Genomic DNA, 16,674 nt, shown 5'->3' with positions numbered 1-16,674 from the left:
GCAGTGCATTGTGGGCGCGCCAGTTATAGTGAGTACAAATAACTATAACGTGGGAATTTCAATGGTTTTGTATGAGTAAATTGTCTGGCTAACTATAACTGATATGAAACCTATGTTTTTTTTAATGAATTTGCAAAGTTTTTTAAATGCTAATTCCTAACTATAACGTGTGTGAAACCTATGGTTTTTTCAGTGAATTTGCAAGGTTTTTTAAATGCTAATTCCTAACTATAACGTGTGTGAAACCTATGGATTTTTTTGTGAATTTGCAAGGTTTTTCAAATGCTAACCCCTAAATAAAGTATGTGTGAAAATCTATGTTTTTTATCTATACTACTATTATAAAGGAAGAACTTTGAGGCGGGTAAACTCGGAAACCACAGCGCCAATCCACACACCAGATACATCGTTGTAATCCTCACGGTGTGCAGATGGACATAGGCTATATAAATTAAAAATAAATATGTTATTAAAAAATATAAGTTAAAAAAAAAAGTAGCCACTTCAAAGTAGTGCCGGCTGCGGCGCGCAGGCTGACATCTGGAGCGGCGTACACGCGAGGAGCGGCGTACAGGAGCGACGGAGAACAGCGCGGGGAGGAGAGGCGGAGATCAGCACGGGGAGGAGCAGTGACGAGGAGCGGCGGAGATCAGGGAAGCAGCAGACATGACCGGAGGACAGGCAGTGAGGATCGGCGGGCAGACAGTGAGGAGCGGCGGCAGGGAGGAGCGGTCAGCGGCGGATGAGGTAGGGCGCCAAGTTACCAGTCAGCAAAGCAAACGTGAGGGAGGAGCGGCGGCGGGGAGGAGCGGTGAGCGGTGAGCGAGCCACAGGTACCGGAGGAAAAACAAACATGTGCAGGAAAAAGTAACGTGGGCTGGTTATCAGGAGGAAAAAGAAACGTGTGCAGGTGACAAAAGCGTAGAAAGTGGAGCGGGGAGCAAACGGGCCATTACAGGACGAAAAAGTGAGACAGGGCATTACAGGGAGGAAAAAGCGACGTGGGCAGTGACGTGGGCAGGTTAACAGGAGGAAAAAATTAGCGTGTGCAGGTGAGAAAAGCGTACAAAGTGGAGCGGGGAGCAAACGGGCCATTACAGGACGGAAAAGTGAAACGGGCATTACAGGGAGGAAAAAGTGACGTGGGCAGTGGCGTAGGCAGGTTAACAGGAGGAAAAAGAAACGTGTGCAGGTGACAAAAGCGTACAAAGTGGAGCGGGTAGCAAACAGGGCATTACAGGACGAAAAAGTGACGTGGCCAGTGACGTGGGCAGGTACCAAACGGGGCATTAAAGCAGGAAAAAGTGATGTGAGCAGTGACGTGGGCAGGTTACACAACGTCAGGGCGGGCGGGGGCCCTGAGCCATGATTGCTCCCGGACAACGTCGGGACGGGCTGCTAGTAATGAATATAAATACATCAAAACACTCAAACTAGTTTTTTTTATTAGTTTTTTTGCGTGCACTCAACGTGCGCGCACCCCTTCACCCAGTTTGAAAAAACACAAAATGGCGGCCGAAGGGTGTGTCGGGGGTGCGTGCACCATGCGCGCACCTCGCATTTTTTTTATGGGTTTTTGGGCCATCGGGGTCTTTAAGGGACCCTCTGAGGAAACCTAGGGGGCCAGGGAGTCTGTTCCTTGCCTCCTTTGTGTGTTTTGAAACTTTTATAATAATCAAGTAAAACGTCATTTTTGTGCACCGTGCGCGCACCGTGCGCGCACATCAAATCATGTGACTCAAAAACAACACTTTTTATTGGTTAATACTAGTTTCTATTCTGGAATCTTCAAAAACCCCACCCACTTACCTCACTATTTGCTTTATTCTCCTGGAAGAAGGACCCTTTTTGGAGCTGGAAGGAGAAAAATCAACAGGAGGGCAGAAAGACAGGAAACAACATCTTCTTCTTCTGACTGGAAATCTTCTTTTATTTGGAAGTTTTTTACTTTTCCTGAGCAACTAAAAAAGGTAAATGCCCCTAAAGTAACGTGTACCCTTTGAGGTACTGTTCTTTCAAGGGGAAACCCTCTCAAAAAATACTCCTTTTCAATCCATACCATGATCAGACATGTAACAAATGTGCACCCTGTTCAATATGCCCAAGCAGCCACAAGAGCTCTGGCCCAGCAGATTCCACCAGCTGTGGCCAGCACATCTACATCTCCACCTCCATTACCAGCAACAGCAGAAATGGACCTTAGGCCATATTTGGCGCATGTGCATATGCAATGCAACAAATGCTTTGATATTATTGTTTATGGAGAGCAGAGCCTGAATCTAATTGAACGCAGCATTCAGAACCATAAATGCTCTGAAAGGAGTTAATTTTTGTTTTATTTTTCTTTTTTTTTGTTCTTGTTGAACAGTTTCCATGTTGCAGTTTCTGAATTTTCTTCAAAAAAACAAAAAAAATATAAAACTTTTAAAAAAGGAAAAACAAATATAAAACAACAACAAAAGAAAAAAAAGTTATTTTCAGAACTCATTCATTTCTCTAAAAAGAGTTGTATTCCTAACACACTGTGCCGTTCATTTTTTTGAACGAAAGCGTAGTGCATAAATGAATGATTGAAATGACTGAGTGAAGGAGAGGAAGGGACTGAGGGAAAGAGTGAGAAAAGGGGAGTATGGTGATTGAGAAAAGGGGAGTCGAAGAGTGACTGAAAGAAGGGGACTAAGGGTTGGGGAGTGAAAAACTAAAGGAAGGGCAGTAAAGAAAGGAGAATGAGCAAGGGGGAGTGAGAGAAGTGGAGCAGGGGCAGAGACAGAGAAGGGGAGGAAGAGACTGAGGGAATGAGTGAGGAAAGGCGAGTATGGTGAGAGAAGAAAGGGGAGTCAAAGAGTGACTGGAAGAAGGGGACTAAAGGTAGGAGAGTGAGGCAAGTGAAGAGAAACAGTAAGGGAAGGGCAGTAAGGAAAGGAGAGTGAGGGAGGAGGAGTGAGAGAACTGGAGCTGGGGCAGAGACAGGAAAAAGGAGGAAGGGACTGATGGAATGAGTGAGGAAAGGGGAAGGAATCATTTATCGTTATATTTGTTATTGGTTTATTAACTGAGTATTTGTATGGGTAAATGAATGTCTATGTGGTCTGGTGGGGTGTATGATTGCCCAAAAATGTGTGAATATTTCATTCACTAGGTATATGTGGTTAAGACTACATGTTATAACAGTTTTTTCAGTGAGTGTATATGTTTATGGGTGTGGTGGTGATAAAATATTTCTCTCAATGGTACATGTTCATTAAACTTAAAAACAAAAGGCAGTGTATGTGACAGTTATATCTCATTAAGTGTGCTTAAGACTTAGTGATTGTATGAGTCAGTATATGGATAACTGTATTCTTGTAATAGTGATTTTATAACACACTAAGGGCCTCATTAGGATGGAGGATTTTCCACATCCTCCGGGCCGGCGGAAGCCACCGCCGGCCCGGAGGATGCAGAAAATCCTCTGCGGACCCACCAAAGACCCACCGCCACATTAGGATGGCTGGTGGGTCCTGGTTTCAGTCTGCTGCTTTTCCGCCGTGGTTGGCTTACAACCGCGGCGGAAAAGCACTAATATGGTGACAGTGTCTCTCAGACACCGTCAGCCAGATTAGGATGGGCACTGAAACATGCTTTTCCGCGGCGGCTTTTCCGCCGTGGAAAAGCATGTGTAACTTCACTGCGGGGGCCCGTTGCGGGTCCCCTAGGTGAATGGGGGTGGGGGGTGCACATGGGGGTACCTATGGTACCCCCCTGCATTTGTATGCAGAAAGCGGCAGGCACAGCGCGGTGCCTGCCACTTTCTACATACAAATGCAATGCGTGCATTTTTAACATTGCTGCGGGTGCAGCTTGAAGCCGGACCCGCAGCAATGTTAAAAATAGAGGATGTGACCACCAGGGTGGCGGTCACATCCTAATTGCACAGGAGGGAACTCCGCAGCCCATGCGGAGGTTCCCTCCTACTCTATGGTGGCGGACGGACTCAGGTCCGTCCGCCATCATAATGTGCCTCTTAAAGTGTGAGTTACTATCTATATAAATAAAGTGGTGTTTGAATAAGTGTCTTTATAAGTGAATACAATGTGTGTTGGTGTGTAATGTTGAAATAGACGTATACGTATATTTGATAGTGTTCTGTTGATTATTCACTGCATATAACACCGAATCTATAGGTAAGTGATCAGATGTGTGTATAGCTCTATGAATAACTGAGTGGGTGTTTTGAAATTTCTATTGCTGTGTCAATGGTTTCAAATATGGCACTTACTATTTTACATTGAGTGATGAAAGATTATACTAGTGTATGATGATGTGTATTTGATTGTCACATGGATGATGTCATCAGTGATGTCATCAGTGATATAATTTGAGATGTCATCAGTGATGTCACTGACCATGTCATGAATGATGTAATATGTGACATCATCAGCAGTGGATTGCGGGCTCGCGAGTTATAGTGAGTTCAACTAACTATAACGGGGGAATTTCAATGGTTTTGTATGACTAAAATGTACAGCTAACTATAACTGGTGTAAAACCTATGTTTTTTTCAGTGAATTTCTAAGGTTTTTTAAATGCAAAGTCCTAACTATAACATATGTAAAACCTATGGTTTTTTCAGTGAATTTCAAAGGTTTCTTGAATGCTAATTTCTAACTATAACGTGTGTCAAACCTATGGTTTTTTCAGTGAATTTCAAAGGTTTTGTAAATGCTAATTCCTAACTATAACGTGTTTTAAACCTATTTTTATTCAGTAAATTTGCAAGGTATTTTAATTCTAATTTCTAACTATGACGTGCGCGATACGAAAGTATGGAGCACATTTTATAAAAAATGATATTAACATTTTTAATATATTCAGGTGTTTTCTTAGATAATAATGAAATATTAATATTAATAATATATATTTTTTTAGACGTGCGCGCACCTCACGATTTTTTTTTTTAAAAAAAGGTTTTTATTAGCAAGTCAGGTTTTTTTAGGACCCCCTGAGAAGCTCTAGGGGGTCAGGGAGTGTCTACCTTGCCTCTTTTTCACGTTTTGAAACTTTTATATAAATCGGGTAAAACGCCATTTTGAAGTGAGGTGCGCGACCGGGTGCGTGCACCTCTCGATTTTTACAACAAAAAAAGGGGGTTTTCTGCCCGTCGGGGTTCTTTTGGACCCCCTGAGAAGCTCTAGGGGCTCAGCGAGTGTCTACTTTGCCTCCTTTTCACGTTTTGAAACTTTTATGTACATCGGGTAAAATGCCATTTTGAAGCGACGTGCTCGCCCAGGTGTGCGCACCCGAGCGCGCACGTCAAGTCATGTGACTCGAAAACAACACTTTTCATTGGTTCATAGTAGTTTCTGTCCTAGAATCTTCAAAAACCCCACCCACTTCCCTTACTATCTGTTTCACTCTCGTGGGAGAAGGAGCTTTTCCAGTTTCCAGAGAATTTTCAGAAATGGCTGAAAGACAGCATTCATCTTCTGATTCTGAGGAAGAATATCACCTACCTCCAAGAAAAGGGAAGGAATCATTCATTTGGGAATTTTTTACTATACCAGAAGGGCTCAAAAAAGTGAATGCACCGAAAGTCACATGTACTATATGTGGCACTGTTCTCTCAAGGGGAAACCCTACAAAAAATACTCCTTCTCAATACACACGATGATAAGGCATGTTAGACAAGTGCACCCTGTGCAATTTGCACAGGCATCAACAAGAGCCCTGGCCACACAAATGCCACCAGCTGTGGCCAGCACATCATCGGCACAACCACCTGCATATCCATCCACAGCAGAAATGGACTTAAGACCATTCTGAAGAAAAGTGCACATGAGATGCAACAAGTGCTTTGAAATTATTGTGTATGGGGAGCAGAGCCTCACTTTGATCAAGCGGAGAATTAATGAACACCAATGCTCCCAGAGAAGATGATTTTTTTTTTAAGTTGTTCAACAGTTTTGCAGTTGAAGATTCCTGTTCCCGTTTGAAAAAAACAAAAAAATATAAAACTTTCAAAAAAGAAAAAAATATATAAAACAACAAAACAAAAAAAGTTCTTTTCAGAACTAACTCACTTCTCCCAAAAGAGCTGTATTTCTAACACAGTGTGTCATTATTTGTTTGAATGAATGTATAGTGAATAAATGAATGACTGAAATGGCTGACTGTAGGGGAGGAAGAGACTAAGGGAATGAGTGAAGAATGGAGAGTATGGTGAGTAAGGAAAGGTGAGTCAAAGAGTGACTAAAAAAAGGGACTAAGGGTAGGAGAGTGAGTTAAGGGGAGTTAAAAAGTAAGGGAAGGGCACTAAGAAAAAGAGAGTAAGGGAGGGGGAGTGAAAGAAGGAGAGCGGGGCGGAGACTGGGAAGGAGTGTAAGGGGCGGAGAGAGGGAAACAGAGTAGGGTAAGGGGAGTGAGGGTATGAAAAGTGGAGTAATGGTGAGGGAAAGGGTATGAGGATGATAAAAGGGAGGTAAGTGAAAGTGAGAAGTGGGGAGTGAGGGAGACAGAAATTGAGTGAGGGAATGGAGGGACTTTGGAAAGCATAACAAGGGAATGTGACTGAGGATTTAAATAAGTGAAGGAGAGTGAGGGAGAGTGAGGAAAAGAGAGCAGAAAAGACAACAGGGGTGACATAGAGACAGGAGGAAAGGTAGTAGGGAAAGGGGAATGACGGTGAATAAAGGGCAGTGACAGTTACAGAAAGGGTATGAGGGTGAGGGAAGGAGAATAAGGGAGAAAGAGAAGGAGAGCAAGTGAGTGAGAGGGAGTGAGGCGGTTAGACTGAGTGACACAGATGAAGAGAGGGAGAGTTAAATGGACTGAAGGGGAGTGGGGGACTAAACGAATGGGATTTAGCAAAAATGAATGAGGAAAATGAAGTTTGAAATGACAGATGGATTTAGTCCAGCACACTTGTAGGTATCAAAACACTTTATAAACACAACAGCTCTTTTTAGAGCCAACCAACATCTAAACTCTCAAACATGTTATTTAACTATATTTTTTTGTGTTTGTTTGTGGTATTTTTTCTGAAAAAATATATTTTTTGCCCGTTGGGGTCCTTCAGGGACCCCTTGAGAAATCCTAGGGGGTCAAGGAGTCTCTACCTTGCCCCCTTTCCACGATCTTCACTATAGTTTTTCACACTCTTGTAAATCGAGGTGCGCGACGGGGTGCGCGCACCTCGCAACGTTTTTAGAAAAAAAATGTTTTTTTTGGCCTTGGGGGTCCTTAATGGACCCCCTGAGAAAACCTAGGGGGTCAGGGAGTCTCTACCTTGCCCCCTTTCCACGATCTCCACTATAGTTTCTCACACTCTTGTACATCGAGGTGCGCGACCGGGTGCGCGCACCTCGCGATTTTGTAAAAAAAAATATATATTTCTTTTGGCCTTGGGGGTCCTTAATGGACCCCCTGAGAAAACCTAAGGGGCAGGGAGTCCCCACCCTGTCCCCTTTCCACGTTCTGCCCTTTTGTTCGCTACAATATGTTGACTCGCACTGACAAAATGGCGGTCAACACTTCCTGATTTCCTCCGAATCGAATGTTGACAGACGTCAAACAGCAAATCAAAATTCCGCTCGCGCACAGGTGTGCGCGCATGAGTGTGCGCACCCGTGCGCGCTTATAGATATATAATTGATTTCAACTTTAATTTTCTCAGCAACTACTGGAGGGATTTAACCATTTAAAGAAAAGCGTAATCTGCGAACCAGACTCTACATTTTTGCCAAATTTCTTATATTTCCATTCAGCCGTTCGGGCTGTAGCCGTGTCTAATCGTCCTATGAAAAATAACATGTTTAATAACGTGTTTTCCCCATGTTATTTTCCGTAGGAAGATTAATCACGGCTACAGTCCGAACCTAAATACACCAAATTTGGCAGAGAGGTAGAGTTTGGTTCGCAGATTGCCCTTTTGCTTAAATGGTGTAAATCCCTCCAGTAGTTCCTGAGAAAATCAAAAGGAAAAAAATGTATATATCTATAAGCGCACACCGTACGCGTACCGTACGCGTACCATGCGCGGACCTTCGCGTGCGCGAGCTGCATGTTGATTGGCTGCCAATGTCTGTCAACACTCCAAAACAGAAATTGTTGGCAGCCATCTTGTGCCTCAGTAGACTGAGGCACAGGAAAGCAGAAAAACAAGCTCTTTTTTTTAAATCGCGGGGTGCGCGTACCCCGCGCTTTTACAAAAGAAAAATTTGGGGGGCCTTGGGGTCCTTGTGGGACCCCCTGAGCAGGCGTAGGGGGTCAGGGTGCTTCTACCCTGCCCCCTTTGCGTGTTTTCCACCTTTGTTTCACTGCTTTCTTGTGCCTTGGTTCTACGGAGGCACAAGATGGCTGCCAACACTTCCTGGTTTGGAGTGTTGACAGGCAGTGGCAGCCAATCAGCATACCTTCCCGAGAAAGCAGCATGCTCATTGGCTGTCAACACTTCTAACCAGGAAGTGTTGGCATCCATCTTGCGCTAGGTAGACCGAGGCACAAGAAAGCAGAAAAACAAACGTGTAGAAAAATAAGGGGGCAGGGTAGAAGCACCCTGACCCTCTAGGCCTGCTCAGGTGGTCCCACAAGGACCCCCAAGGCCAAAAATGTTTTTTTTTAAAAACCCGGTATGTTTATTTAAAAATTACCCCCCAGGGCGGCCAAATCGCGGGGGAATAGTGATAAAGAAGTGTGGGGGTGCCCAATCCCCCACACTGCCCCGGGGACCGCCGCCCTCCAGGGCAAAGAAATCCTAGGGGGTCAAGGAGTCTCTACCTTACCCCCTTTCCACGATCTTCACTATAGTTTTTCACACTCTTGTAAATCGAGGTGCGCGACGGGGTGCGCGCACCTCGCAACGTTTTTAGAAAAAAAATGTTTTTTTTGGCCTTGGGGGTCCTTAATGGACCCCCTGAGAAAACCTAGGGGGTCAGGGAGTCTCTACCTTGCCCCTTTCCACGATCTCCACTATAGTTTTTCACACTCTAGTAAATCGAGGTGCGCGACCGGTTGCGCGCACCTCGCAACTTTTTAGGAAAAAAAATGTTTTTATGGCCCCCCTGAGAAAACCTAGGGGGTCAGGGAGTCTCTACCTTGCCCCCTTTCCACGATCTCCACTATAGTTTCTCACACTCTTGTACATCGAGGTGCGCGACCGGGTGCGCGCACCTCGCGATTTTGTAAAAAAAAATATATATTTCTTTTGGCCTTGGGGGTCCTTAATGGACCCCCTGAGAAAACCTAAGGGGCAGGGAGTCCCCACCCTGTCCCCTTTCCACGTTCTGCCCTTTTGTTCGCTACAATATGTTGACTCGCACTGACAAAATGGCGGTCAACACTTCCTGATTTCCTCCGAATCGAATGTTGACAGACGTCAAACAGCAAATCAAAATTCCGCTCGCGCACAGGTGTGCGCGCATGAGTGTGCGCACCCGTGCGCGCTTATAGATATATAATTGATTTCAACTTTAATTTTCTCAGCAACTACTGGAGGGATTTAACCATTTAAAGAAAAGCGTAATCTGCGAACCAGACTCTACATTTTTGCCAAATTTCTTATATTTCCATTCAGCCGTTCGGGCTGTAGCCGTGTCTAATCGTCCTATGAAAAATAACATGTTTAATAACGTGTTTTCCCCATGTTATTTTCCGTAGGAAGATTAATCACGGCTACAGTCCGAACCTAAATACACCAAATTTGGCAGAGAGGTAGAGTTTGGTTCGCAGATTGCCCTTTTGCTTAAATGGTGTAAATCCCTCCAGTAGTTCCTGAGAAAATCAAAAGGAAAAAAATGTATATATCTATAAGCGCACACCGTACGTGTACCGTACGCGTACCATGCGCGGACCTTCGCGTGCGCGAGCTGCATGTTGATTGGCTGCCAATGTCTGTCAACACTCCAAAACAGAAATTGTTGGCAGCCATCTTGTGCCTCAGTAGACTGAGGCACAGGAAAGCAGAAAAACAAGCTCTTTTTTTTAAATCGCGGGGTGCGCGTACCCCGCGCTTTTACAAAAGAAAAATTTGGGGGGCCTTGGGGTCCTTGTGGGACCCCCTGAGCAGGCGTAGGGGGTCAGGGTGCTTCTACCCTGCCCCCTTTGCGTGTTTTCCACCTTTGTTTCACTGCTTTCTTGTGCCTTGGTTCTACGGAGGCACAAGATGGCTGCCAACACTTCCTGGTTTGGAGTGTTGACAGGCAGTGGCAGCCAATCAGCATACCTTCCCGAGAAAGCAGCATGCTCATTGGCTGTCAACACTTCTAACCAGGAAGTGTTGGCATCCATCTTGCGCTAGGTAGACCGAGGCACAAGAAAGCAGAAAAACAAACGTGTAGAAAAATAAGGGGGCAGGGTAGAAGCACCCTGACCCTCTAGGCCTGCTCAGGTGGTCCCACAAGGACCCCCAAGGCCAAAAATGTTTTTTTTTAAAAACCCGGTATGTTTATTTAAAAATTACCCCCCAGGGCGGCCAAATCGCGGGGGAATAGTGATAAAGAAGTGTGGGGGTGCCCAATCCCCCACACTGCCCCGGGGACCGCCGCCCTCCAGGGCAAAGCAAAGCAGCCCCCTGACGCATACTGGAGGCTCCTGGTGGGCTAGTTGCCCCCCAGGGTCCCCCAGTATGCAAGGGGAATTAGTTCCCCCTCTGCAAATACGCCCGGGGCTGCATTGCAGAAAGGTGTAAAAAAGGGTGTGGCCTCATTACACCTCTCTGCATTGCAGCCCACTGGCTTATACTGGAGGTTCCAGGTGGGCTAGTTGGCCCACAGGGACCCCCAATATGCAAGGGGAATTAGTTCCTCCTCTGCAAACGTTCCAGGGGTTGCGTTGAAGAGAGGTGTAAAAAAGGGTGTGGCCTCATTACACCTCTCTGCAATGCAGCCCCCTGGCGCATACTGCAGGTTCCAGGTGGGCTAGTTGGCCCCCAGGGACCCCCAGTATGCAAGGGGAATTAGTTCCCCCTCTGCAAACATGCCCGAGGGCTGCATTGCAGAGAGGTGTAAAAAAGGGTGTGGCCTCATTACACCTCTCTGCAACGAAGCCCCCTGGTGCATACTGGAGGTTCTAGGTGGGCTAGCTGGCCCACAGGGACCCCCATTATGCAAGGGGAATTAGTTCCCCCTCTGCAAACATGCCCGGGGGCTGCGTTGCAGAGAGGTGTAAAAAGGGGCGTGGCTTCTTTACACTTCCCTGTGGCGTGTTTTAAGTTGGGGAATTAATTCTTCTTCAATCCAGAGGTCCCCTAGAGGGCAACTAGTCCAACAGGTATCTCCAGTATGCGCCATGAAGCTGCGCTGCAGAGTGTTGTAAAAAGGGGGCGTACCCTCTGAACACCTGCCTGCAAAAATGTAGTAAATCAGTATAAAAAAATAACAATTAATACATTTAAAAATTGTCATTTAAAAAACCTTCGAAATTAAATGAAAAAACCATAGGTTTCAGGCCTGATATAGTTAGGAATTAGCATTTAAAAAACCATTGAAATTCACAAAAAAAAACATAGGTTTCAGGCCTTATATAGTTAGGAATTAGCATTAAAAAAACCTTTGAAATTCACAAAAAAAACTTAGGTTTCAGGCCTTATATAGTTAGGAATTAGCATTTAAAAAACCTTGCAAATTCACTGAAAATAACATAGGTTTCAGGCCTTATATAGTTAGGAATTAGCATTTAAAAACCTTGCAAATTCACTGAAAATAACATAGTCAAGTCAAGTCAAGTCATAAAATTTATATAGCGCACTACATACCCAGAGGGTTTCAAGGCGCTTAGGGAGGGGAGGAGGATTATTTGTCAAATATCCACGTTTTAAGTTGCTTTCTGAACGCTAGGTGATTCTGGGTGAGGCGAAGGTAAGCGGGGAGTGAGTTCCATGTTTTGGCAGCCAGGTATGAGAAGGATCTGCCTCCCATGGTGGTTTTGTTGATGCGAGGGACAGTGGCGAGTGCTTGGCTGGAAGAGCGAAGTTGGCGGGAGGGGGTGTAGAAGGACAGTCGAGAGTTGAGGCAATCTGGTCTGATGTCATAGAGTGATTTGTGTGCGTGGGTAAGCAGTCGGAAAGTAATCCTCTTATTGACGGGTAGCCAGTGGAGGTCTTTAAGGTGACCAGAGATGTGTTCGTTGCGTGGGATGTCTAATATGAGCCTGGCTGAGGCGTTTTGGATTCGTTGTAGTTTCTTCTGGAGTTTAGCGGTGGTACCTGCGTAGAGGGTGTTTCCGTAGTCCAGTCGGCTCGTGACTAGAGCGTGGGTGACTGTTTTCCTTGTTTCGGAGGGGATCCAGCGAAATGTTTTTCTGAGCATGCGAAGGATGTTAAAGCAGGAAGAGGATACGGCGCTGACTTGTCTGTTCATTGAGAGTGAAGAATCCAGGATGACGCCAAGGTTCCGTGCGTGGTCTGTCGGGATGGGTGCATTTCCGAGGGCTTCCGGCCACCAGGAGTCGTCCCATGCAGAGGGGGATTTACCTAAGATGAGGACTTCTGTTTTGTCTGAGTTCAGTTTCAGACGGCTTTGTTTCATCCATTCGGCGACTTCTTTCATTCCTTCGTGTAGGTTAGTTTTGGCGGTGCTGGGGTCCTTGGTGAGAGATAGGATCAGTTGAGTGTCATCCGCGTAAGAGATGATGTTGAGGTTGTGTTGGCGGGCGATGGCCGCGAGGGGGCTCATGTATACGTTGAAGAGGGTGGGGCTGAGTGAGGATCCTTGTGGTACGCCGCAGATGATTTCAGAGGCTTCGGACTTGAATGGTGGGAGGCGGACTCTCTGGGTTCTTCCGGAGAGGAACGAGGTGATCCATTCCAGTGCCTTTCCTTGGATACCGATGTTTCTGAGGCGTTGTAAAAGGGTGCTGTGGCAGACTGTGTCGAAGGCTGCAGAGAGGTCGAGGAGGATGAGGGCGACTGTGTCTCCATTGTCCAGTAGAGTTCGAATGTCGTCTGTTGCTGCGATGAGGGCGGTCTCAGTGCTGTGTTTTGTTCGGAAGCCGGACTGTGAGGAGTCGAGGGATTTGTTGGCTTCGAGGAAGGCGGCGAGCTGGTTGTTGACAGCTTTCTCGATGACTTTGGCCGGGAATGGAAGAAGCGAGATGGGGCGGTAGTTTTTGAGTTCGGTGGGGTCTGCTGTTGGTTTTTTCAGAAGGGCGGTGAGTTCAGCGTGTTTCCAGTCTTCTGGGAAGGTAGCGGAGGTGAAGGAGCAGTTGATGACGTCTCGGAGGTGCGGAGCTATGACAGAGTCTGCTTTGTTGAAGATGTGGTGAGGGCATGGGTCTGTGGGGGATCCAGAGTGGATGGAATTCATCAGGCGGATGGTGTCCTCAGTGGAGATTGGGTTCCAGGCGTTAAGGGTGTTAACGGGGGGAAGATAGTCAGCTGATGGTAGGGTGGGTTGGCTTCCGGGTTGGTTGTCAAAGCTGTTGTGGATGTCAGCAATTTTGTTGTGGAAGAAAGAGGCTAGGGAGTCGCAGAAGGTTTGAGAGGGGGTGATGTCGTTGGAGTTGGCCGAGGGGTTGGAAAATTCCTTGACGATGTTGAAAAGTTCCTTGCTGTTGTGGGCGTTGTTGTCGAGTCGATCCTTAAATGCTGTTTTCTTGGCTTTTCGGATCAGTTGGTGGTGAGTACGGATGGCGCTTTTGTAGGCGTCCTTGTTGCTGGTGGATGGGTCTTTTTTCCAGGCCTTTTCAAGGGAGCGGCATAGTTTCTTGGATTTCTTGAGGTCTTCGTTGAACCATGAGGCCTTCTTGATGCCAAGTTTGTGGTGGCGTTTTTTCAGTGGTGCTAAGGTGTCGGCGGTGTTGGATAACCAAAGGGTGAGGTTGGAGGCGGCTTCGTTGGCGTTAGAAGAGAGGGCTGGGGAGGTTTGAAGGAGCGAAGTGGAGATCTGCTCCGTGGTGATTTTGTTCCAGTTTCTTTGTAGAGTTGGTTGGAGGTGGATGATGGGTTTCGGCTTGTTGTAGGAGAAGTGGACGCAGCTGTGGTCAGTCCAGAGGAGATCCGTAGTGTGGTTGAAAGAGACATGGTTGCTGGAGGTGAAGATGGGGTCGAGTGTGTGACCTGCGATGTGGGTGGGGGAAGTGACCAGTTGTTTAAGTCCGAGGTTGGCGAGGTTGTCCAAGAGGGTGGCGGTGTTGCGGTCGTTGATTTTCTCAAGGTGGAAGTTGAGGTCTCCCAGAAGGATGTAGTCTTTGGAGAGGAGCGCGTGTGGGGTGATGAAGTCCGTGATGTCTTCACTGAATTTTGCGCGGGGTCCTGGTGGTCTGTAGAGGAGGGTGCCTCTGAGTGTGGTCTTGGGGTCGATGTGGATCTGGAAGTGAAGGTGTTCGGAGTTGGCGAGGTTGGCGTCAGAGCTGGTTGAGATGCGGATTGATTTCTTGTGGACGATAGCGATTCCTCCTCCTGAATGGTCGGTGCGGTCTTTGCGTGTAATCTTATAGTCATCAGGGATAGCGATGGCGATGTCAGGGGCGGAGGAGGCGTTCATCCATGTTTCCGTTAGGAATGCGACGTCTGGAGAGATGGTGTCTAGTAGGTTCCAAAGGTCAATGGCGTGCCTGTGGACCGAGCGGGTGTTGAGAAGGATGCATTCTAGGTGGTTGGGGTCGGGAATCTGTGGTGTGGTCGGAGCGGAGACGTTGTTGGTGCCGCTGAATTTGCAGGAGAGGCAGGAGAACGGTCCATGGGTGCGTCCAGGAGCGGCTTGGACGCAGTTGGGGGCGCGACCGGGGTTAAGGGCTAGGTTTCAGGCCTTATATAGTTAGGAATTAGCATTTAAAAAACCTTTGAAATTCACTCAAAAAACTATAAGTTTTAGGGGAGTTATAGTTAGCTGGACATTTCACTCATACAAAACCATTGAAATTGCTCCTATATAGTTAGTTGTACTAACTATATTTCGCGCACCTGCAATGCACTGCTGATGATGTCACAAATTAGATTATTCATGACATGGTCAGTGACATCACTGATGACATCTCAAATGACATCACTGATGATGATGATGGGTGGAAAGATTCTGAGGCTATAGTATTGGTCAGGGGTGGTACATGGATCTTTAAGCTCAATTTTTATTTTTTTTTAAATAAAAAATGGCGGGGTACTCGTGCAGTACTTGTATGCGGTGGAAAAGGTGAAAAAAAAGTAGAAGTCTGTTTTATTCATTAGTTCCCGGGGGGGCAAATTACGGGGGGAATTTTTCTGCATAATGGGGGCATGTAAGGTGCCCGAGCACTGGGGAACGGCACTCCTCTGGTTTTATTTTAAAGTATGCGGGGGGGGTTACGGTCCTTCTCCCCACAGTCTCCGTGAGCGGCACCCCTCGGGTCTTTTTAAAAAAAAATATATGTTTTGAGCTCTCTCTCTCTCTTCCCGTACACGTCGCGGAGAACGCCACATTTCTGGGGCAGTGATATGTAAAATGACCTTCCAGCTCCGGGTTACCTGCATTATCTGGAGTTTTTTATTAATGTTGGGAGGGTGGGCTTGATAATACGTCCTTGTAAATTCCCATGGAAGCCTATGTTCTGGTGTTAACATGGGCTTCTATGGGAAATAACAAGGCTGTATTATGAAGCTCATTATCGCCATTTTATTGTCAGTTTCCTGCCAATAAAATGGCGATAATTTTAACACCGGTCCTTGATTATATGCACCTAAGTTTACTGGTCAAAAAAAAGAGCAATGGGCCATATTATGAACAAAAGGTGATACATTATCGTCGCTTTTATTGGCACGAAACCGCCGATAAAGCGGCGATAAGGGGCTAGATAATATGCCCTTGTGAATAACCATAGCAGCCTAGGTTAACATCAGAACTTGGGCTGCTATGGGAATTTACAAGGGCCTATGGTGTTTTATTAATGTTGGGAGGGTGGGCTTGATATTACGTCCTTGTTAATTGCCATAGAAGCCTATGTTCTGGTGTTAACATGGGCTTCTATGGGAAATAACAAGGTCGTATTATCATGGTCATTATCGCCGTTTTATCCGCAGTTTCTTGCCAATAAAACGGCAAAATTTGTAACACCGGTCTTTTTGAGCTCTCGCTCTCTCTCTCTCTCCCCGTACACGTCGTGGGGAACGCCACATTTCTGGGGCAGTGATATGTAAAAAGACCTTCCAGCCCTGGGTACCTGCATTGTCTGGAGTTTTTTATTAAAGTTGGGAGGGTGGGCTTCATAATGCGTCGTTGTAAATTCCCATAGACGCCTATGTTCTGGTGTTAACATGGGCTTCAATGGGAAATAACAAAACCGTATTATGAATCTCATTATCGCCGTTTTATCGGCAGTTTCCTGCCAATAAAACGGCGATAATTTTAACGCCGGTCCTTGATAATATGCACCTAAGTTTACTGGTAAAAAAAAAGAGCAATGGGCCATATTATCAACAAAAGGCGATACATTATCGTCGTTTTTATCGGCAGGAAACTGCCGATAAAGCGGCGACAATGGGCTTGATAATATGCCCTTGTGACTAACCATAGAAGCCCAGGTTAAGATCAGAACTTGGGCTGCTATGGGAATTTAGAAGGGCCTATGTTTTTTTATGAATGTTGGGAGGGTAGGCTTGATATTACGTCCTTGTTAATTGCCATAGAAGCCTATGTTCTGGTGTTAACATGGGCTTCTATGGGAAATAACAAGGCCATATTATGATGGTAATTATCGCTGTTTTATCCGCAGTTTCTTACCAATAAAACG

The sequence above is a fragment of the Lissotriton vulgaris genome, chromosome 11 (genome assembly GCF_964263255.1).
Source record: "Lissotriton vulgaris chromosome 11, aLisVul1.2, whole genome shotgun sequence".
Classification (NCBI taxonomy): Eukaryota; Metazoa; Chordata; class Amphibia; order Caudata; family Salamandridae; genus Lissotriton; species Lissotriton vulgaris.
This window is presented reverse-complemented; position numbering follows the sequence as displayed.